The sequence below is a fragment of the Melospiza melodia genome, chromosome 2 (genome assembly GCF_035770615.1).
Source record: "Melospiza melodia melodia isolate bMelMel2 chromosome 2, bMelMel2.pri, whole genome shotgun sequence".
Lineage (NCBI taxonomy): Eukaryota > Metazoa > Chordata > Aves > Passeriformes > Passerellidae > Melospiza > Melospiza melodia.
Window position 1 is genome coordinate 109,237,429 of NC_086195.1, and position 22,315 is coordinate 109,259,743.

Genomic DNA, 22,315 nt, shown 5'->3' on the forward strand with positions numbered 1-22,315 from the left:
TCATAAGCTAATTGGTATCTCTGGTAACACAGTTGTTTGGGGTTTTTTAATGCCTCTGTGTGGGTTTTTAAAATTTATTTTAAATTTTTAGATTATTTATAATAACCTAAATGCTTGTACCCCAGGAGTCCTATTAACACACACACACAAAAAAATTTTGTAAGGATAATACCTTAAATTGCATATGTATGTGTTTTCCTTTGCATGACTGGAGAGAATTCTTGAAGTACTCATAACCTTTACAAAGGTTAATGAACACTAGTTAACAACTAAAAAAAAATGTTTCCCTGGCATTTGGTATCTTTTCCTTTCTTCTGAAATAAAACATATGTTCAAAATGGCTGTGGTTTGGCTGGCCATGGAGATTCAGTTAATTTCTCAGTTAACAGAAATTTCAGAGATTAGCTAATAAATATTCAAACCATTCAGGAGGGAAGAATAATCGAATGTTACACAGGATATATATGTACAGGACGTATGTGCAAGAAGGTCTTACTTAGAATTGAGTACACATATATCCTGTCTGTATGTATTTCGTTGACTTTGCACTGTGTTGGCCGTTGATAAAGTTTTCTTGGTATCGTACACACAAATCCCAACTCTTTACCTGAGATCTTCCCTTTAAGATAGATCTTTAAGATAGATCTTCCCAGCAGACTTCTGTTTTCGGTTCTGTTCAGCCCATAATGATTAAACCACGTATGTGTTAGCTCAAAATATTATTGCTTGGGGATCATGTCAGTTGTTTCCACAGAGGACTAATTAAACAATTTTCAAATTCCTGTATTTTTTAAAATATCTTTTCTTGAGATGATAGTCCAGTTTACACAAAGATAGCAGTACTTGAAGATAAGCGGACAGAAGAGTGGCAACTGGAACTTGTTACATCAAAATTCATCAAAGTTTTTCCTATCTTTTTTATAGGTTAATAGGTATTAGAAATGATACTATGCATGTTCCTGTATATAACAGAGGATAGAACTGGTGCTGCATGTTAATAAAAATGTGCTCAATGAAGTGTGAAAAGTTGCATTTATTACAATATTTTCTAGTTGCTGTGAGAATGAATCTAGACTGAGGATTTCTGAAACTCATGACAGTGTGACCAAATAGTTAAGATGAGGGGGAAGTAGTGTAGCTTTCCAGAAGACATTGCAGAGAAATGAGGATGGTGTGAAGATGGTAGATTGTAGCTGTAAGTAATATGAAATTTGATAAAAAATATGAGGATTTTCAGGTGTTGAATCAGAATAAAGGAGAACCTTGTTTTCCTTTTAATCAAGAAGAGTTTGAAGGGAAGTACACAAGAAAATCAATCAAGAACTGCAAACTGTTGTTGATATCTCTGTTCACACTTAGTCTTCTGTTGGAAATCCACTGCAATAGTTTTCAGTGACTTGCAGGATACCCCTATTCCATAAAGCTGGATGCTATTACTACTCAATGAAAATGTGATCAAGTACTAGTATATATTCTAGAGCTGCATAAAATACTATGTGAGAAACAGTTTTCCATACCTTTGTGCTGACTCAAGTACCATGATTTTTCTGAGAAATCTACAACTGAAAGTCTGTTAATATAAAAGATGGAGAAAACATTGAAATTTAAAATGTCCTATGTTTCTGAGTGTAAAATACCATTTTGTTTATAGATTTCAACCTTCTGGTTTGAAAAGAAGTTAATCTGTTATTTTAATATGGGAGTATAGGTTATAGATGCCCTGAGGGAATCCATTAAGGACAGCTCATGCAGCCAGCCTTGCATCAAACAGTTTAGGGATTTATCAGTGCAATGCAGAACACTTTCAAGGAACAAACACTTCACATCAAAGTGTAAAGAGAATCCTGGATATTTTCATAGAAATGCTTAATGCTGTGCTACTACATTGAGTAGCATATAGCACCATACTTCTAAATTTAATATGTTATTTCTTCCCTAGATGCCTAGATTTTGTTTTATTTCTTTTTGTTGGTTTTCATTTTTTTTTAGTTGTGGGTTTTTTCCAATAAATAGAAGAATATATGTTCTTGAATTGTTGTAAAGTTTTAGATAATCGTATGAAAAGTTCATGTAAGAACATGTTGTCTGCACTTCCGTTATATATTTTTATTGCAAAACAGAGCACAATAAGTGAAGAACCCCATTAGTTTGTTACTTGGAAAGGATTATTTATTTTAAGGTGACAGCTCAGTTTTGTTGGCAGAGCTTTATGGGAAGGATCACATGGCAGAAACTGACGTTGCACATCTTGGTGATCTAAGCAATATCCTTTAAAGCTCATAAAATTCTTCCCTTTGCAAAGCAGCAGAATCTGACTATTCTGTTCAGCAGAGAGGGTGAATAGAGTAATAATCTACACCACCAGAGAGGGGAGCATTAAAACAAAGGTTTGGGTTTTTTTCCCTCCTCTGTAAAAAAAGCACTTTCCAGATCATAAAGTCAAGGGCCTCTCCACCAATGTCTTTGTATGAGTGTCTTAGGATGGAAAAACATTTTATCCCCAAATGCGCAAAAAAGGAAGAAATGTTCACTTTTTTAGTACACTACATTGTCCACAGCTCCTTCAGTTACGTTAGAAAAAGAAAGGAACCAGCCATGCTATTCTACTACAAAATTAACTGAAATCAAGTTGCCATTTTTGTTACTCTGGGAGGAACTATTAATATTTTTCTGTAAGTTTCACACTTGTGAGAATTATGCTGAGAAGCAAATTTCATTTTCTTTCTGTTCAAGTGTGATTATATTTGCTATATGCTAATTGGGAAAGTTCGGTGTAATTTAAGATTGAACTATGTTTAAAGCAGGAGTTAATAAGGTAGATATTTATGATTTAAAATTTATGTAGTTTTTGAAGGATGAAAATTTATGTAATTTTGAAGGAAATTTAATTCTAAATTTTAGAAATTTAGAATTAAATTTCTTTTCTTTAAATTTGCTGTATTCACCAAGAAATCACTTCATGAAATCACATGGAAGTCAATCCTGTGTACACTTAACAAAATTTACACTTTGTGTGTTTTGCTAAAGATTTTAAAACCAGAACATGGCAATGATAGATCATGTTAAAAAGATTTTTTTGATTTGCAAGCATTGTGTGGCATGTTTACAAAGAACATCCTATATTAATATATTTTTAACAGGTGTGCTTTGAAGTACACTTAAAAACATTCAAAGGATTGTTATGGTGAATGATATATTCTCTTGCATTTTTATGCTGATTTGCAGTGTTGTAGATGCTTATAACTGTTAAGCCAGAAATTATTGTGAACTAAATTATTGTGAATTGTAACAAAATTCTCTCTGGTAAAAAAATCTGTCAAAGCATAACTTCTTTTTTTTATGTCCCAGGTCAGTACATGCTTATTAATGGAAAGAAAAGCTAAAATGGCACTTTAGAATCCATTTGGATTGCTAATCTCATGCTTTGATATATTCGTCCTTACTTCCCTATGTATTATTCACTAAAGGAATTCTGTTTCATCCTACTGACTATATCCTGTGTATGTACTATGAATAATTTTCTTGGGTAAAAGTACACGTGTACTTTTTTCTCTTAATGGTCAGTAAAGACCTGTTTTCCTTTGATATATTTTTGTTATTTTATTTAGGGTTATTCCTACGTTTTGAACTGTGTATTTCTCTGAAATGAGAATTAGAAACTATAATGTCTTCAACATAAAAAATGATCAGTCACCACAGCTGACAAATTTTTATGTTTTTATACATTAAGAACTATGATTTTCCTTGAAAATTAAAATCTAAGAATTTGAATATCTAAATTTCTTACTTTCTAGAACACAGGGAACTAATGCTGCAGTGCTTCTTCCCTGAGAAAGACTGTGGTTTTGTACACTGCTACAGCCACCACTAGTGACATTTTAGGACTTACTTAATAACTTTAATTCCAAATTTCAGAATCTGATTTTTGGTAATGGAGAGTTAAGCAGAAAATAGTTGTGGCAAATAGACATACTAAGGCACAGAAGTTCCACAGAAGATTGGAACTCCAAAATAATTTTGTGTTCAGCATTTTCCAGCATTTACAGAAGATAACTTGCAGGTTGAACAGCAGCAGAGCTTATCTAGCCAGCCTTACTAAAAGATTAAATCAGTATTTAATAGATCATTGTATACTTCAGAGGTTTACACCTAGCCCCATTTGTGTGGGGCTTAAGTCACGTACTGCCATTCCTGTGAATCACCTTTCCAAAGTCAGGACCTAGCTTTCAGATATTTTCTGGTCTAAGTTAAAGATGCTGAAGCATTTTCTCTGCATTCATCAGCACTGGATGGTTTATTAATGGCTTTCCACTTGTCACTGTTGACCTGTAAGAACTAAGTCTATGAAAATACAAGCTGTGTTTTTACTAATTAATCACTAGTAGAGTATCCAGGCAAATGCCTGTGTTCTGGAATTGACCATTCCTATGATTGCAAGTTATGTCAGAACATTATTGCTTGTTAGTCACCCAGAACAATATCAAAAACTTCTGTGTAGACTTCTGGAGTAGTTATGGTTCAAGAACACCTACTGCCAGAGGCCAGCATGGTGGTTCAGAGTGGATGTGGATTCCACACAAATTGTCTTCCATGACAAAATACACAGCCATGTTTAATTCATTAGTGCAGATGAAACTTAAGTGTCACAGATATCTGTAATCTTGAAGTTCTCAAAATTATGTTTTTGCCTCTTTGATCAATCAGTTCATAGTCTGCTTTTAGTAAGTGCTATTGTAAGCACATAATAATTAGAATTCTTGGAAAGTTTACCTACTTATGTTGGCATTTGGGAATTGTTGGTTTTTGGGGTTTTTTTTTGTTTTTTTTAAAAGCAAAAAAGATTTGAAGCTGTGTTGTAATATTGTGCTGAAGTGAGCTTTCTTTTTGCCTGTGATATCTGAAACAAAGAGCTTTTATGCGGGATTTTTATCAGAAGCTGCATCTGATTAGGAATTGTGCAAATGCGAATTTAAGATTAGGTAAAAGACCTGTTTTGCCTTTGCTTTCTTGACTCACTGTGGTAGAAATTGAGTACAATGATGAAATGCTCTAGTTTTAATCTTCCCACTAAGAATCAAATGATCAAGCTGCTACCAAGCAACACGTTGGTCAATTGAATAAGTCTCCTAGACTTTGTAAAAGAATGTGCTGAGCAAATGTGAAGGTTTCACAAAGCCATTTAATAGCAAACTGCTTGCAGAGCAGTGCATTATTGTTTGAAGGAATCACTGCTGAAGTATGGGAGTCACGCTTTGTATTTCATAAAGGCTTTTAAAGCAATCCTCAATCCAAAGGTGAGCCTGACATTGTTCAGGAAAGATTAGGGAAGTAGTATATGATAAACCATAGCTCTGAGTTTCAGTAGTTTCAGTGGAATCCTACCATAAAAGTGATTAAGTTTTAAGTTTAATCCTAACAAAACAGTAGTTCATTAGCAATGGCACTACTTTATATCTGCTTCAGAAGTGAAGAACCAGTTGTGGCTGATAAAAGTAGGGAAACAATCAGCTTGTTTTATCTGGTAAGTTCTTGGAAGCCTGGTATATTCTGTTTATTCAGTAAACATATATTTAAATATTAAACTGTTTATAATGATCTAATTATTTGTCAGTACAGAATGATGACAGGTGATTCTAGCGACTCTTAAGAGGCTAGGATCTGTGTAATGGTAAATTTACCCTGCAGATTGTGCCAAAGAGATGGAAAAATAAAAAACTTGCTTGGCACTGAGAATGACGAAAAAGAATCATGAGAAGTCCTTCGGTTTTAGAATGAGGAAGGAGAATCATGAGAAATCCTTTTATGCACACCTCTACAGTGTGTATAAAAAGAAAGCAAGTAGTTTTCTGAACTTTAGCATGTATAGGATCTGTAATGTTTTCTTTTGTGAATATTCTCTTCTCCATTGAAGTTAGCTGAAGCGCTGGACATGACTCAAGTAGGATAAAGTTACACATTTTATTTGTAGCTAGAGGATGTGACCTCTGAATGAAAATAAAGAAAAGGATGGAACTGAAAGTATTTGCACTCACATAAGGGAATGTTAATAGATTCTCCAGGTACATAATAGCAAGAGCATATACTTCAGGTCTTCTTAAGAACAATTAGGTACTTTTATAGCCTTCAAGGTTTCGATAATGTGGTTTTTCTGTTTATTAGCTTCTTTATAATTGTCCTGTGTAATAGTTGTTGAAATATAAATATTGCATAATTGTAGCATACCAATACTTTATCAGAACTCACTTGTTGATATTTCAGTATCATTCACAAGTAATATTGAATATACTCAGCAAATACAGTCTAGCCAACTAGAATAAAGGTAACCAAACAGGATGAAATTCATAAAGCTATATTTATACTCATAAATTGATCTTAATTATCACAGTTTACAAAAGTGACAAGGAGGTTTTCATAAAGATTGTTTAAATGAGATACATTCGTGCTGTCAAAGGAACCCAAGTCTGCTCATAAAACAGACAAAGTTTTGCCAGTGATTAAAAAAATAATGTAGCATTTTTTTAACTTAAAAGGAGATTTGAAGGAAAAAAGTATGAAAAAATCAGTTTAATCAGATACTGTGACCTAGTTCTTAAATGATTGTCAATACTACATGCAGAAAGAGTGATGATTAAAATGTCTTGCTTGTTTTCTTTGTACTTGAGATACTGAAACTGATGTTTTACTGTCATCTGCACAGAGTAATCTCTACCCAACTGATCTGTTGTCTCATTTCTGTATATCTTTGACAATGGTTGAAGCAGGGGTTTCTGCCACTCTTAAACACCGCAGAGAAAACATGGAACTTGTCAGGAGAGACTGTCAGGTACCTGAATTATATGTCTCACTTCTTAGCCTTGAACCCCCAATTTACTTGTCAGCTTTGTGATTGGTATCAAAATTTGGATGAAGCCAGTATAAGATATATGTTATTCCTTGTATTAGTTAAATTTCTGGAATTGATGTTTGAGGTTACCTATTTGTATATATATCTCAAAACATGTTTATTCTTGTATATGCACATAAAATCTCTCATGAGTTATCAATATTAAATGCAACTTCTAAGAGATTACTTCAGAAGTTATTTAGTTACGCTTTGCTTGTCGTGGTGTTTTTTGTTTGGTTGTTTGGATTTTTTTCTGTTTGTTTTGGTGGCATTTGTTTTTCCCTGACCTATGGTCTTCTTGCAAAGAATAATTTCTCTGTCTTTGTTTAAAACAATTTAAAGGGCAACACTCAAAACTGAGTTTTCCCTCTGTTTTAACCAATCCCTTTCCACTAATAAGGAGAAATAAACACGAGTAGATATAAGCGAACAAATAATAACTTGCCAACAAGTGAAACTGCAGTAGGAGAAAATAACAGTAAATAATCCCTAGATACAAAATTCCCAAATCTCACAATCCGCCCAAGGACAGAGAGACACCTGGAATGGTGGAAGTACCCTTTGCAAGATGACATCCACCAAGGACAGCTGTCTGTGGGGAGGCAGGGAAAACAGCATCAGACCCTCCTCCCAGGTGGTGACCTGTGCAGGTGACTGTGCCCTCTGGGGGACACAGGGAAAGGATGGCAGCAAACGCTCCTGGGAATGTGGAGCTTACAGAGGAGTTCAAGTGCAGATGGGAGGTGCCAGCTTGAGTGGGGTCAGCATCTCCTCCTGCTGCCTCCTCCTGCTGCCTCCTCCTGCCACCTGCCAGACTCTGCTGGTGCTGCTGCACTTGTGTCAGGCCTGGGAAGAAAATGTGTGTGCCGGTGCAGGGTGACCTGGCCCCAGGGACTGGCTGGAATAGATAACATTTTGGTTTATCCACCACAAAGTCTTGACCTGGAAGGAACCTGGAATGACCTGGAGTTTCAGTTCATGTTGTGGCTTCATTCATATAATTTTTAGGAAATTCTGAATTTTGATTGCAATCTTATGCCAAATTAAAGCAGAAAACAAGCATAAAAAATATGAAATACAGGCAGTCATCTATCTGTTTTTGAGAGCATTGTGATAGAATTTCTTTGAACAGTGTACAAGCATTCAGATAGATGTAAAAGATTTTGGAAGCATTTTGATATTGCTAAAGGATCTAGTAATCTAAAGACTCTATACAGGGAGCTTTTAAAAGCCAGTGGTAATCTAATGTTAATAACTTCAATATAGTTGGCATCAAATCTCACCTAGGAATTTTCATGTTGGCATGGGTTTTTTTGACTTAGCCATATCTTAAAAGGAGATTTCCAGTCTTGAATGAAAAGATTCTAATTATAAAGGATTTGTAGTATTTTTAAGTAAATCCTTTTATACTAAAGGATTTGTGGTATTTTTAAGGTACATTTCATCAGTAATTAGTGTCCTCTTGTCCCAGAACAGGTGTATCTTATTTCTCTTACTATGTAGCCTAGTTTGAGCTTTCATTCACTCTGTCTTGTTTTCAGCCGCTTACTGTCAGACGTCTCTTACCCCATGCAGGTTGGGGTTAGATATTTCCTAGCCATGCTTTTGCCTTCTGAAGATTCTATACTTTTACCACCATTTTCATGGGTTTGGCATTCATTTGGCGTGTGTATGTGCATGAGGAAATAAACTGTTGTCACTACACTGCTACTTAGTGTGTAATGAGTTACCGTGACAACTTAGTGCAAATGTCCTTGACCCTTGTATCTGAGGATTTCAGGAGGCATAGCAGTCACTATCCATGTGCAGCCAAAGCTGTAAAAATATGGAAAACGCTATGGTAATGTATTAATCATTATCATGTCATTTATTGACCTGACGTCTTCATTTGGGCTGAACTTTTTTTGATGTGGTTGTTGTTTTCTGAATTGTTTCTAACTTTTCTGCATTCTTCTCAAAAAGATGGCACAGGATTTTAATACTGGTTGCACTGGGTTTATGTATGGGTGCATCAATTCTGACACAGTATGATCCCAAGAACTGAGTTATAAATGCACTGTCATAAAAGCAATTTGAACTCAGCTCTCTGTATGCCAGTATTTCTAGGTCCCTCAGTATCAGATTATTTAAAGATATTGCATTACCTCTCTTATATTCCTTTGAACTCTGCATTTGGCAGCTATATTTCATCTCTGTGCAAATGTCTGCATATTACCAAAAGATCCAGATTTAGCTGTATCATTGGTTTTACTGCACCATTATTTGTATTCTCTCCAATTTTACGTTATCTGCAAATTGTATCAGCAAAGATTTTCTCTTTTTTTCCATTAAATGCAGTTAGTCACAGCACAGGATCTTAGAGAATCTGGTTAATTTTAGTGATCCAAGAGGGGTATTTGCTTCATTTTCACTTCAAGTGCTTGTTCTTGTCTTAATTATTAATTCACAAGCTTTAAGTTCTCATCTTGTTTACTTCTGTGAACTGAAATATCTTGTGATCTCATTATAAAGTAGCAATCTTGTCAAGAAGACCTATCTTCCACAAAGTTGTTGCAGTGATTCCAATACAAAGTTACGCTTCTTGGAACTAATTGTGATTTTACTCTAATTTAAGAACATTATTTTGCCTGTAATCAGTATCAGATTAGTGAAACAGTATCCAGTTAGCATACATAGTATTTATGAGCTCTTTATCTTTTTTTAAAAACAATTATTACAATACATGTTTTTGGATCTTTCAGAAATTCAGCAGAATCAAATATTTTTGGAAGATCCAAATTATTTCTTCCAGTTGTAATTTGTAATAGCCTTGGATGAACACTATGTTGTTTTGTTCATTTAATAAAATTGAATACTTTCTTGTCATTACAGAATAAAATATCTTTTTCAATTGCTATTTCTGTAAAGAATTTTCCTTTTCCTATCAATTTTCTTAAAGGCTCTCAATACTCTTCCTCGACTCGTGAATGTAAACCCATTTGGTGTTGCTCTCACAGGGAGGTTAACCTCTCTCAACGGGTCTGGGTTAATTTGCATTTTTTGGGGAATTTGAACTTTGTCCAAATTTAGGTATCAAAACTTAGGTATCAAATGTTAGCTGCTCAGCTAACATTTAAAGTCAGTGGAGAGAAAGAGACACTTACAGAGCAACAAATTCGTACTTTAGGAGCAGATGAATGGTGCTTAGATAACCAAGTTGTCCATATAGATTCTACAAGTATAGACTAGTAGGATTAGTTCAGGTGCAAAAATTTTAAATCAGGACAGATGAATTTTAATGTCTCTCATAGTTTTCATGTAAGTACATGAAAGACTCTTCTGTGACCTACAGAATCATCAGAACTTCGCAGTGGTCAGTCCATTTAACCTGTTTAGGAAAGGAGTGAATTGTCTTCTGGATTTATCTCTTTATTTCTTGTAAAGTGAATGTGTAGAATATATTTAAATTAAAACAATTTTATTTAAAACAACTGTAATAAACTCAGTGAGATGAAAAACTCATCATGTGCTGTAGGGGGATAGAATATAAGAAAATAAAGGTAGTATGGAAAGTAATCTTACCCCCTAAAGAGTTGCAGCTGGGTTAATTATTAAAGATTAGGAGCAGGCCTGACTTTAACAGGCCACAGCTGTAGCCAATCAGAAGAGTGCTATAAAAGAGTGGATTGGTTGATTGAGGGGAGCTGGAGTGAGTTGGCTGCTGTGAGGACAAGGAATAGTCAGTGCCTAGAGGAGCTGTCTATGAGAAACATCAAGGAATTATGAAACTCTAGCAATATGAAACCTTTGCAATATAATGACAACAATGTGCAGCTAATTTCCATCAAGGGTGGACACGGTTTGTGTATTTTTTGCTTGAGATATAGCTAATTTAAGTTCCTGATATGAAGGTGGTTCTTGAATGAAAACCTAAGCATCCACCTCTGTTCAACTAAAATTAGTCTAGTGGTAAAGTGTGGCACACAACACTAAGATATCAAGATCCAGAGGTATCAGAATGGAGAAAAAAAAGTTTACAGCACGTTGCTATGATAGTTTATGTTATGGAGCTGCAAGGGATACCATTCTCCTTGTTAATGGTTAAGATAGAAGACTTGTTTTTTTTCCTGTAATCAAATACTACTTCTTACACTCTTCTTGCTTTAAAATACTCAAAAGCAGAGTTATCGGAGGGAGCAGAAGCTGTCAGAAGATCATTGTAAGTAGCTGTATGAGTAACTTTGTCTGCTGTGGTTGAAAGATAATTGTATGTTTTCCACAGAGAGGAGAACCATGGTTTTACACATCCAGCAGTATGTGAAAAGACACTGAGAGTCAGAAGATTTAGCAGATACTACATAAGATTTGCTAGCAAAATATAGAAGGTGCCATTTTAGAGGCTTCTACAGTACCCTGTCTGACCATTAGCTGTGCCTTCAGAAAGGGCCTTACAGGCTCATGTCACACCTGACAGTCTCACATGGGATTCACTCCTAAAACAGCTTCTGTTGTCACTTACTGCTTTGGAGAACTGCCCATAGCCTTTTGGGCTGCTGTATTAGAGATCCATTTTCCATTCCACAGGACAGAATCAAATCCAACTGAAATAAAATAAAGGCAAAGGTTGGCATTTAAATACATTTTCAAGATCTGTTATTGTATATGATGTAAATTATCACCTCTTTTAAGGACTTTGGAAAGATTCTGTGTTAGGGTGTGAAGAGGGAAAATCTGAACAGCACAATAGAAGTATGCAGTAGATGTGAAATTTGAACCATTGTGCACTTAAGTGGTATTCAGCTCATGATTTTTCTTAATTCAGACTTGAGGTATGTTGAATGCAATGGACAGGACAAGGGACAATGGTTTTAAAGTAAAAGAAAGCAGTTTTAAATTAGATTTAGGGAAAAAATCTTTACTCAGAGGGTGATGTAGCACTGGATCAGGTTGCCCAGAGAAGTTCTGAATTCTCCCCCTCTGAAAGTGTTCATGGCCAGGCTGGATGTGGCCCTGAATGACTTGATCTAGTGAATGGCATCCTTGCATATGGCTGGGAGTATGGAACTAGATGATCTTTAAGGTCCCTTTCAGCCCTAACCTTTCAGTGATGTATGACTGTATATCTAGATTAAAAAAAAAAATTGAATGTACACTAACTAGTACTGATACTTGCATCTTATAGAAGTTGTTTGTAATTTCTAGATTTTTATGATATGAGGTCAAAGAATCCACAGTTTTCAATAGGTCACGCTCTGTTTTTTAGGTAAAGATTGTCATTTTGGAGCTGAGGTCATTTTTGTAAATTGTAAATTTTTTAAGCATCAGTTACAGTGTAACAAACAGATTGCTTGCTCTTGAGCATCTTCCTTCAAGCAGATTTGCTCTGCCAGAATTTAAATCTTACTCTTTGGAGTCAATTAGGATTAGAGTTGAAAGGTTAAGAAATCATGAAAGCAATCAAAAAAAATTACAGTTCAGGCAGCTGCAACCTCATTTTATCATCTTAATAAAGACTGTGTAGCAATAGCATATGGTTACCTTTTCAGCAGATAACTTGGAAGAATGAAAAATTATCACCTCTCATGTTGCTGTGTGGCTCTTCTGTTCATGTTTGCCAAAGTCCATCACTAACAGATCTTCAAATAAAGTAGTAGATAAGGACACTAGTAAAGGGTCTTATCTTTATGCTTTCAAACAAATGCATAACATTGTTATGAAAAGTCTATTCAGTGCTATTCAGAAAACTGTGGTTTATTTAGGCTTCACATAAAGAGGTAAATAGTAATTTATCAGATCAGTGACTCCCATGAGCATAATTATGGTTGAGATCACAGTAAATCAATTCATGTCAGTAACTGACAAAGCTAATTGCTCTCAACTGTAAGGTCAGGGAAAAGATTTACTGTATATACCTGTTCTTGTACTTCGTGATGTTTAACGAGACCTCTGCTGCTTGCTCAGTATCTTAAGAAACCTTAAGGACACTCTCTTCACCTGGCAACTTTTTAAAAGCAGTAATGACAGTAAAACTTTGGCTTAAGACTTGGCTCATGAAGTTGTCTAGAAAAACAGCTTGCATTGAGAAGCGTATGTATGTGGATGATAATGCTGAGACTGCCTCTCACTTGGCAAGAATTATTCAACAAAGTTATTTTTTAATTCGTGTTGGTTGTCTTATTTGTGTCATAAATTTTTTCAGTGCAATATGCAAGGAAAAATACAAGGATTAGCGTGTAGAAGAAAAAACTTTTCAAATTAATTAAAAATCAAGTAATTAAGGGAATTTATGCTATTTCATGTTACACTTACCTGACTACAATTCATTCTTGAGCACCAAAACCAACTTTGAAACCAATGACATTTTTCATCTAGAGGAAAATAGTGACATCTTATAGTACTTTGATGTTAGAAGAATTTATTGTACAAAATATCTGGGAAGGTCTTTGATCCACTTTCAAAAAAATCCAAAGAGAGTTAGGAGCACTGAATATTGCACAAATATTAGTGCTCTGATTTCCTTCCCCTGAGCTTTTTCTTCTTTGTTCCAGATGGTTTCTAATTTTTGAGAGGGGAGTTTTAGGAAATTCAGATAAAACAAAAGCTCTGCATATAGCAGACGATTAAAATGAAAGAAAAATCCCCTAGGAATCTTTATTTGTTTTTGCTCCTCATTGCTTTATACATTGTGATTGCTGAAAAAAATGAGGAAAACAAGAAAGGCTTCAACTCAAAGTTGCAAAATGTTACAGATTTGAAAGACGGAGATGTAATCCTCATTTGGTAGAAACATACAGCTGAAATTAGTTTAAATGTGCTTCATTATGTTGATCCTCAGAACTTTCAGTGGCTATACAGATGCTTAATCTTTGGTTGGGTTGTAAAGCCTCCCTCGATCTGTGATTTTAAACTAAGCTGTATCTTTAAAATTTCCTTGAAGCTCAAGATAACATGTACATTGATTTGGATTTCGATACCTTTTTTGTCTTAGGAGAAATTATGAATATGATATTTTCAATCATGAATTTAAAATTTGTTTAATTAAAAATAATAATAGTATAGTAGTAGTATTTGTTTATATAGTGATCTTTTTTATTAGTTAAAGTGATTACCTTGGGATAGCATTAGTTTGTCATGGAGTTTTTAATCTTCATTATAAACAGGCTGTTTTGCTAAACTTTGACAAAAAGCAAAATTTCTAAGATATTTCCCTGATTTTTTTGTGATTGTTATGAGTGAATTGATTCAGATGTGTGTAAGATGTTCTATTTGCTTCTTAAGAAACAGTTAAATCTGCATACATTAGATTCTTTCTTCATCTGAAAAAACAGTCTGTCTTTTCCAGTTTCAGAAAGATAATTTTCCTTTGGTTTGTCGAGCTGACACCTATTTCTGGTATCAAAATTAGTATAGAAAATTCAGGTAATACCTGTTACCCTGCAGGTACCTACTGCAGATGATGCAAGTTTCTGGGGCTTCCTTAGGGCTTTTAGGTGGGATTTGGATGCCCGTCTGTCTGAAGAAGTATTGAAATGCCATTCTAGGCAGGAGAAAAGTGTAAAACTCTCAGAAATAAGCAAATGCACTGGTTTGTAATTAAATGGCAAAAGACCTTCCAGAGCAAAGAGGATGCTGCATGAATTGGCACTCACAAAGTTAGGCAGACTCAGAAAGTAGGGGAACATATTATGTTCTGAATTATTTTTGGTAACCCTGTAAAAACATAAAGGGGATTTACATAAACTAGTTCCCATATTCATTTTCTATCATAAAGTCAAATAAGTAAACTCATTAAAAAAGTAAGTGATCTGTTTCAGGACTGGCCACTTGGCTACTGTGAGCAATAGTTAGTATTCATGGCCATCCTTTTGGTAAGTTACAACTCTTTGGTTTCCACAGACAACTGTACCGTAGAAAACAACATCCCTCATACTCTTTTTCCTGCCTTTTTTTCCCCTTCACATTTCCTTTATTTTCCAAATATTGAAAATGCATCTAGAAACAAAAAAAAATTATTACCAAGCAAACTGATGTAAAAATGTCTTATAATGAGAATAAGCTACAATTTTCCTTTTCTGTTGCTCAGACTGATCTGCAGTTCATTGCCTAAAGCTAAGTGTAAAAGTCATGTCTCTATTACAAGGATCTCTAAAGAATTTCAGTTCCTTGCAGGCTTTCACATATATACTTCTAAAAGATTTTGATGATAATGCTTGTTATATTCAGTCAGATCCATATATTGTTTAGTGACAGTACTCACTTTTTATTGTTCAGTATGCAACATGTGATTACACAGCATTTATTTTTTTATATTACAGAAAGTACACTTCAAAAGTCCATGAAGACAAAAAAGCCTTTCAATTTACTGCTTTGTAAAAAATAATGGATTAGACTGCAATACAAATCCTATTCACAGAGTTTGCTACAAGCTCATAGATTTACTTGTTGGTGATGAATAACCATAATATTTTTATATCACATTCTTGCTGACCTCAGGCCCCAGTGAAGCTAAAGGGCATCAGTTTTTTTGAATAGGCCACTGGAAGACATTAATACAAAGTTTCCTTAATCTTAAAAGCTGAAAACATCTGTTTGAATTCTCTAGCATGTTGTGTGGGCTTTCAATGAAGGCAGCTTTTAAAAAATTGGCTGATTTTGCTCCCTGCCGTGGCTTTTGCTTCAGCCAGTGGGAAATTATTTCAGAAGGATTTAGCTGGTGCAGGAATAATTGGTTTAATAAGAACATATAAGTCAAAAGTTAAAGAAGTCAAGCACTTTTCTACTGCATTCATATATCTCTTCTTACATCAACAGTTCTTTAAAAGGAAAGTATTATACCTTATTTAATTCTCTTTCCTGCTAACTTAACGACAGCAGAACAAAATAAAAGTTCTCAATTATTACAGAGTAATGGTTTTACTGATGCACATTCTATAGTATTTTCATGATCATTAATTTCTCTGTATTGAATACTTTCTCTTTTTAATTTTCCCTCTTACTCAACAAGTGAAAAATGCATAATTATTTACATTTTACAGAAAATTAGTATTAACATTTGTTTTAAAAACCGAAAAAACCCTGATTATGGTAAAAATGTAATAAAATAGTGACTTTAAAATGCAATGTACTAGTGGGGTAGAGAGCTTGCATTGCTATAAATGCTTGAAGTTACTTTAAATATACAATTAATCTGCTACAGTACAGAAAGTTCTGCAATATCAGATTTATTTTTTTAAGAACATTTACTAGTAGAAATCTGAAATAGAGCATTCCTCAAGATTCACAATAATTCCAGGCCACCTGAACATTATTTATTTAGGTCTTGGGCCCCTGCAGTGTCATCAAATCCTAGTCAACAATTCAGTCTGTCTCCCTCCCAACGTTCTGTGTCTTGACAAATTCATTAGGCACTTTTGGATTTTGGCTGGTAATCACTTGTTAGCACAAATTTAGTTTGTAAATGAAGAAATGCCTATTCTACGGAAAGGAAAGCACCTGCTTTACTCCACAGATGAGTTTTGCAGACAGCCTGAAGCAGCCTCACATATTCAGGCCCTATTCCTTATGGGGAATTTCATCCATCCCAGTATCTGCTGGAGGGACAGTGCAGCAGGACATAGGAAATCGAGAGGGTTCCTCAAGAGGACTGATGACCAGTTCCTGACACAGGTGATAGAGAAGTGCCTAAGTAGACCTCATACTGAAGAACAAAGAAGGGCTCCTTGGGGATGGGGTGACAAGGCAACCTTGGCTGCAGTGACCATGATGAGATAGTGGAATTCAAGATCCTGAGAAGAGAGAGCAGGGCAAAAGGCAAGATCACAAGTCTGGACTTCGGGAGAGGACACTTTGACATCTTCAGAGATCCTTGCCCTGAGAGTCCTCTGGGATGAGGTCCCTGAGGCTAGAGGGGCCAAGAAAGCTGGTTGATATTCAAGGATAAAGTTTAAAAGGTGTCCACCCCAGCAGTCAGGAATATAGGAAAAAGAGGCTAAAAGTATTTGCTGGCAAAAATCAGATTTAAGGAAGCATCCAGAATATGAAATCATGGACACATGACCCATGTGGAGCACAGAATTGCTGTCCAGTCTTAGAGGGATGAAGTTAGCAAAGTCAAAGCCTACTTGAATTTGAAACTATGAAAGAATGACAAAGGCAACAATAAAGGAGACTTTGAATATATAAACATCCAAATGCTAACTGGGGAAAACCTGTACCTGCTGCTGAATGAGCAGTGATCATGGTGCAAAGGACATGGAATATGCTGAGGTATTCTGTGGAGGGATAGAATGTAAGAAAATAAAGATAGTGCAGAAGGTAGTCTCACACCTGAGGAGTTGCAGCTGTACTAATCACCAAAGATTAGGAACAGGCCTGCCCTTAATAGGCCACAGCTGTGTCCAATAAGAAGACAAGTGCTACAAAAGGGTTATCTGGTTAAGAAGAGAGATGGAGTTTGTTGGCTGTGCTGTGAAGAGAGTTGGAATTTGTTATTTGTGTTGCAAGGAGAAGTCCATGAGAAATCACTGAAAAGGTATGGAAGCTTTCACAATAAGATGACAACAGTATTCAATTCCTTCTTCTCCTCATTCCTTACTAATAAGACCAGTATCCTGTTTTGGCTGCTCCTCTCAGCATGGATGGGGCCAAACCTGGTGTACTGTGTCCAGCAGGGGCTCTTCAGTACAAGAGAGACACGGATATATCAGAGATACTGCAGCAAAGTGCCACAAGGACAAGTAAGAGACTGGAGCATCTTTCATATGAGGGAAGGCTGAGAGAGCTGAGGCCATTCAACCTGGAAATAGAAAGCCCAGGGGGATCTTACTAACATCTGTAAATACCCAAAGGGAGGGTGCAAAGAGGAGGAGGTTAGGCTCTTTCCAGTGTTGTCCAGTGACAGGAACAGAGGCAATGGGCACATACTGAAACACAGAAGATTCCCTCTGAAAATTAGGAAATAATTTGTTGCGTTGGGTGGCCAAAAATTGACAGAGGCTGCCCAGAGAGGTGGTGGAGTGTCCATCCTTGGAGAATACGAAAGTCATCTGGATTTGGTCTTGGACAACTGACTCTGGGTGGCTCTGCTTGAGCAGGGGAAATCAGGCCTGCTGAACTCGAGAGGTCCCTCCCAGCATCAACCATACTATGGTTCTGTTCACACCATTCCATTACTGCATGTTTTTTCCAGCTTAAGGCAAAGACATATGAATTCTTTCAATTCCAAATGGAGAAACAGAGAAGTCAGTTGTGGTCAAGACTATAAGCTGTTTCAATTTATTTTCTTTACATCTTAGAAAAGGTCTTTCATCCCTATCTGGATTATACTGGAGATAAGTACTTAAAATATGCATTTCTTTTTTGTTTGCATCTGGCTATTTTACATGGGAGTATAGGTAAGTAAAAAACTGTTTTCAGTGTGAATGCACTCTTTTGTTTGGAAAGGGAGATGTTCATTGGAATGATATTATTTTCAGGGTACATGCATTCAAAGAGCAAAGATGCAAACCCAGTTCCATCCTGGAACGTCTGGATTATGTTTTTCATGAAGATTTCTGTTTAATGGGACAGCATTAATTTTGGCAAGAGGTGAAATATTAATTTCTGATTTCTTGAAGTGAATGGAGATTAATTACATTTGGGAGCATTTGTGTGACTTTTTTTTGGTATTGCTTTGTATTAAGTAGTAGTAACAAAAAAAGAATCAAATAACCAAACTTGAAAGAGATAAAAAATTATACTGTGGGTTTATAACTATATGTTGGGATCTCTTTAGACTCAGTCTTGTGGATGTCTAAATTGTAAAAGGAGAGTGGTGTCATTGAGAGCTGCAAATTTGGAGCATTTCCTGGTAGGGAGGGCTCTGCAGTCTCGCACTTAGGTAAAACTCTTTAAAAAATTACATCACTGTATATATGTCTTATTATATGTCAGTTACAACAGCTAAACAACTACAGAAAACGAGGGAGTACGTGTTATCTTATGTGACTTTGAAGTGTTTAGAAGAGGTTGAAGCACAGAAATGACACAGTGCTTGGGGTTTGCAGAGATTATGGCATGGCATGCCATTTAACCATCTCCCTAAATCCATTCCAAAGTGGCAATACACACAAGGCCATATTTAAATGCTCAGTTGTGTTGAAATGTCAATCCTGCCAAGTCAATGAACTTAGCAGGCTCGTGTAAGAGTTGATGGAAGCAAGACAGGTAGTAAAGCTAATGCACCTGAACATAGTTACTGGAGGTTTCCAGGTGCAGCCAGTACTGTTGGCAGTGTTCAGCTCTCCATAAGGACTGCAAGGATGGTTGGAGTCTCTTTATCTCACATCTCTCAATCATTTTTGAGTGAAATTTTTCAAGACGAAGTAAGAGGACTGATTTTTTTATCTATTGTCAATCAGATGGGTGGGTTTTTAACCCTAGCTGAAGTCCAGCATAGCAATACTTAAAAAGGAAGCTACAGGGAGGACAGAGGCTCTCCATAAAAAGCCACATGGAGGTGACATGAGGAAATGGCTCCAAGTGGCATTTGGAGTGCTTTCATCTCAGTATAAGAAATAAAGTTTTTACAGTGAGTAAATGCACTTTTTAGAGATGAGTACCCATCATTGGAAGATTTCACGATTCAGTTGGATGGGTTGCTTGATAATCTGATCTAGGCTCCCTTTCCCACAAAAGGCTCAGTGGGACCACTTGATCTTTCAAGAGCCCTTCCAGCCTGGGCTGTTCTAGGATGGTATATCTCATTCAGTTCTCTTTTTCCTCTGTTCTTTCATTTGACCTTATCCAAGGGACCGTTTTAAGCAGAGTGAACCAAATTAAAAGTTACTGCATTATCAAGCAAAACATGGTATTTTCACAGTGATCTGAAATACATACAGTACTTTCCAGAATGATAAATGGTACAGCTTAAGTGATTTCTTTCCTGAGGCTGAAATGAAGAAACACCCATTTTTCTTTTCTAAAGCATTGTCTCTTTGAGGGAACTGAGAAAAGCATCATTAAAGATTGTGAAGAAAAACATTTATTATACATTTTCATATTTGAATTTTTAAGTCTAAGATGAGTTTACCTACCTTAATTGGCTTATGGCAATAAACAGTACATAATATATACTTTCACATCCCTTACACAAGGTGAAACAGATGGTGATGTCCTAAAAATACATTGTTAGACACTATTTTACATGGTTTTGCTCCTGACATTTTTGAAGTATCTGGAAGTTCAGATGCTGAGCATCATATATATTTACCTGAATTAGAAACCTTATTTTGCATTGTTCTGGTTTGAGAGCAAAACCAGTGAGAGACTCCAAGTCAGAAATACAATTTGTTAGGAAAAGGGAAAAGAAAACCAAAATACATGCAGTAATACAAAAGAAAAACCACTGACAAAGTCAGAATACAGCCTGACACCCTGTTGGTCAGGGTGTTGGCTGCAGTCCTCCTGGAATGGCAGATGTGGTTCTGTTGGAGCAGGGATTCTGTAGAAAGGGTGTAATCTTCCTCTGAAGATCCAGTAGAAAAGACAACCTTTTCTCTGTAGATCCAGTGGAAAGACTCACTGCTCTGTCCCAAATCCCAGATTATATCCAGGTGGGGATGCTTAGCTCCTCCCTCCTGGGCAGAGCATCTCACTATGGGCTGTTATCATTCCGTGAGTCCTGTGGTGGGCCCATTAAACAGAAATGGCTCCTGGAGGGAGTAATCTCTGAGTCATGTGGAAAGGCACTGACAGGAGGTAAGGAAGAAACAATGCCCCTCCTGGTTTCAGCAGCTCTTGAGGATGGGAATAGAATATATCTTAATATTGTAACCTAGGACATGCATGTATCTATGATTTGATTTATTTAATTTATGCAAAAAATAAATGTCTATTTTCCCTTCTTCTCCCAGCAAATCATAAGCAGGTAAAACCCCGCTTTGTTGTTGTAGCTTTTAACTTAAAATTGATTAAAATAGGTTTTGTTCGCTAAATTGTTTTTATCATTTTCATAAGAAATAATTAATATGCAATTAGTATAAACTGCAAATGAGAATGGCAAAATTCAAAATTTAAACTATTGCCAAAAAAAAAAAGAGCAAGAACATTCTAAAGACAGATTGCTGGTAGCAAGATTTCATTCCAGTCTGAGTGGAAAAAGTTAGTGTGTTGATAACGTGAAAAATGCTTTTTTGTCAAGCATTCAGAAAAGAAATTGTGAGACCAGAGGCAGACATTGGTTTCTGCCTGTTGTGTGCTTGGGCATTTTATGTGAATCTACGGATAGAAAGTAAATGAGAGTTTTAATTTTCTTCCTTTCAGCTTACTGTCCTTGCCAGAAATTATAACTCAGTCTTCCTTTTCCTTGCTCTCTGTTGGAGCAAGGATTGTTGTGTTTCTGCCTTTGTCTCCAATGACAGAGGGACTGTTGATGGATTGTCTGAAGCAGTGTGATGTGTGTTAGGTCTGCCAAGGGTTGTTAGGTTTGCAGGTTCAGGCACTGGTGAAGCCGAGTCTGTGTCTCAGGGACACACAGGGGTGAGGGGACACACCAAGGACACCGACATGGCTGATCACCCAGGCTGCCTCAGGACATCGTCAGCAGAGCACACACAACACTCGCCAGGTTCACAAGCACATGGACATTTGTGAGGTACCCTGGGGTACCTTTCCACAGCCGGCACCTCTGCCTGTATCCCAGCCCCACTCACCTGCCCCACAGGCTGCTGGTGCAGCTGGGTGCTTGCTGCAAACACAGCACTCACACTCTCATCCCACAGATACCCCACATTAAATACCAGCACGGACTCTCTGCCTGTCTGAGACCTCTGCCGGGACCTGAGGCCCCTTCACAAACACACTACCCCATCAGCCAACACCAGGCACATGGGCTGTGACCCAAGACCCACTCCAGCCACCAGCTCTGAGCCCCTCACTCAACCCAGTACCTCAGGCTTATTTTTATATGTACACCGTTCACAGCAGTTGTAGGATAAGTACCCCCACTGCCTCTGTCCAATGCTGATTAGCAATGCAAATATCTTGTTTATTGCCCTTTCTGTATACCCCTCTGTTTCCTCCTTCTCATTGCCCACTGCTTGACACAGTCCCACCAAACCCCCCTTCCACAGTGCAGGACTCCCAGGTTTGCATCCTCATCTCTTGAAAAAGTACAGTTCTTTGAAAGCCTATCAGTTAGTGTGACTGATAGGCTTTCTGGTTCTTGTTTGCTAATGCTAACTGGCCTGGATTTATGTCTCTCTTTATTTTGTCTCCCTTGCCTTATCCTCCCAACTGGAAAAATAGTCCCACACTCCGCATATCCTTATCAGTTATGCCACTGACACACTTTGTTCTTAACATGATTGCCCTTACTATGTGTTGCTCATGTCTTTATGGCTTCTTTGGCCAGAAACTCTCAAAAGGAGTAGGCAGTTGTGGCATGTACCCTGAAAAGAACCTCTACTTGAGATG

The 22,315-nt window shown here is 36.6% G+C and overlaps 1 protein-coding gene across 12 annotated transcripts in view; it reads left to right on the plus strand.

Moving 5' to 3' along the window:
* GPC5 (glypican 5) overlaps positions 1–22,315 on the plus strand; it is a 596,960-nt gene that overhangs the window by 33,783 nt on the left and 540,862 nt on the right. The window contains exon 1 of one of the 12 annotated variants that reach the window (XM_063149534.1): positions 5,212–5,294. The exons of 10 other annotated variants lie outside the window; for them this stretch is intronic. The gene's annotated coding sequence lies outside the window, so the exon portion shown is untranslated. Of the gene's footprint in view, positions 1–5,211; positions 5,295–5,316; positions 5,522–22,315 lie in introns of those variants that run through there. One more of the 12 variants, XM_063149533.1, reaches the window with a different exon arrangement.